This window comes from Vidua chalybeata, chromosome 8, assembly GCF_026979565.1.
Source record: "Vidua chalybeata isolate OUT-0048 chromosome 8, bVidCha1 merged haplotype, whole genome shotgun sequence".
NCBI classification, from domain to species: Eukaryota; Metazoa; Chordata; class Aves; order Passeriformes; family Viduidae; genus Vidua; species Vidua chalybeata.
This window is the reverse complement of record NC_071537.1, coordinates 2,130,589-2,132,882: the sequence shown is the minus strand read 5'-3', so window position 1 is coordinate 2,132,882 and position 2,294 is coordinate 2,130,589. Positions and strand designations below refer to the sequence as shown.

General features: G+C 42.6%; 1 long non-coding RNA gene across 1 annotated transcript; it reads right to left on the bottom strand.

Annotated features, from left to right (window-relative positions):
* Positions 1-383: 383 nt before the first annotated feature.
* LOC128791175 (uncharacterized) lies at positions 384-2,032 on the bottom strand. The gene is made up of 3 exons (XR_008431997.1): positions 1,959-2,032; positions 557-597; positions 384-471 (listed from the first exon to the last, which is right to left on the bottom strand). It is a non-coding gene; the product is annotated as an uncharacterized LOC128791175 (long non-coding RNA).
* Between the last annotated feature and the right edge of the window lie 262 nt (positions 2,033-2,294).

The window sequence follows — 2,294 nt, the reverse complement described above, 5'->3', positions numbered from 1 at the left end:
CACTTTTGGTGCCGCTTCATCACCACAGCTGCTTGGCAAAGCTCCTGTGAAGGCTCCAACACCGCTCCAGAGAAGCCTTTGGAGAGCAAAAATTGCTCAGCACAAGGGTTTGGCACGTTCAGCAGCCCAGGTCCAGCACAGAGGGAGCAGAAAATGCTCCTCACACTGCCTGTTCCCGGGCAGGGGTTACAGCTGCTGCCAGGCACTGATGGAAAAATGGCAACGCAGCTGCCTGGGCACCAACCCATGCCAGGGATGGCTCTTCCTCATGCTGGCATAAAAAAAAAAAAAAAACAAGGAAAAGCAGAGTTTTTGCTCTATCTTTTCATCATCTCTGCATTTTTTTCTCGCTGGTTTCTCACTGGAGGGCGATGGTCTACATGGCACAGGTTAGTGAGAGGTGGGAGGTGGATTCTCAGTGTGATCTACAGCTTGTCGTGCTTGTCAGGGCACTGGTGAGACATAAAGATCCTTTTCATGACAAAAAAATGGAATGATTTTTATATCCTCAGAGGTGAAATCAAACCAATCCCATTAATTTCAATTAAAATGTTACCTGTCTCCAGCTATCTCCTTTTTTTTGCTCGCCCTCAAAGACTGTTTAGGGATGGGAGAAATGAAATATTAATGCATTCTATAAATAATATGTGTGAGGTCCATGGGGACACAGAACCCCCACATCATTAGTTAAATTGATCTTCCTCTTAGATTTTGCAGGAAATCTGGGGGTTTTGTGGCTTAGTTTTCAGGAAAAGTGGTCAAACCTGGGTTCAGACTGCAGCAAAAATTAAGGTTTTTGCTGCTGCTCCCTTTTTCTGGATGTTTTAGACATTGGGCAATGTCACAAGTTTCAGGAGAGGTGCAATGAATTCTGCTCTGGAATTTCCAGGAGTAAGGAAAAGGAGGATTGTGACTTTTAAGAAAGAATAATTGTCAAAACACAATTTGTTTCTGCTGCAGATAATTCCCTGCGCATCGCGGTTATCAGGAGCTTCCTGTAAGTCACAGAACCACGGAATGGTTTGGGTTGAAGAGACCTTAAGATCATCCAGTTCCAATCCTCCTGCTGAGGGGTTTGCTCTCCAAAGGCAATTTTTTGTGGAATTCTTGCAGACATTTTAAACACCTGTGACCATCACATGGTGAGAGCATCTTCGAACAAAGCAGGAGCTTCACCTGCTGCAGCTCCCTCTTGAAAATAAAGCACAGTGTGGTTCCTTCCTCTTTCCCTGGAATGCAGCAGAGGAGCTTTTTCCTTTTATTTTTATTTTTGTGTGCGTGTAATAACACAAAGTCACTGCATGAGCAAGCAGCAATGTTTATTAATAGAGATCTCCAATTTTGGAGTCTTTGGTAAATTGAGAACACACTGAGAAAGAATCTTATCGCTCGAATCGTAGGAAATCCATTTCCAAGTTGTCTGTTTTTCATCAAATTAAAATTAGTTTCATGGGAATATGAGGAGGTTTTTATAATTAGATAATGGAAATTTGCCTAGGTTATCTTCCACTTATTTGGATGGAGCATAAATAACAGGAATGTCACGTCATGCCAGTGTTTACTCATCTAACTCAGCACAAATCCCGGGTCAAGCAAAAAAGATTTGGAAACATTTCAGTGCTTGTTGCTTAGAGACCATTTTTAACCACGGGAAGGATTTCACTGGAATCCACGGCTGCAGAGTGGAAAATCTGAAAATTGCCAATTTTTGGAAGGGACCTCAAGGACCATCTGGTTCCAACTCTCCAGCCATGAGCAGGGGCATCTTCCACCAAGTCTTCAGGTGAAACATTCCCAAGAGTTATCCATCAGTGTTCCCATTCCCCATCCCATGGAGAGGTGGGATGGGGGATTATTTGGATATATTTCCCATTTTCAACCAAATCTAGCCAGTTATCAGTACATTTTGCTTTTGATTTTTTTTTAATTAACTATTATAATCATCTTTGCTTTCTCACCTCTCCATTCCTGTACTGAATATTGAATCCACATGGTTTAGGCAAAAATTCCTGAGGTTTGGAGCCAATTCCAGTGGGGTTTTGGCAACAACTGGTGCTGTTGACCCTCTCATCGCAGGATATGGTGTAATGGAGACAACATATGACATCACAATCCCTTCCAGACAACTGTGATGTTAAAGCCCAGTTATCCCAACTGGTTTCCTCCTGAGACATTCAAAAGTCCATTTTTTCAGTCATCTCACTTCTCTCACGCATGAAATCTAAATCAATTAAAATCAAATTTCCAGTTGGCTAAAGGGGGTTTGCACATGTTCCCACCAGGCATAGCTCTCC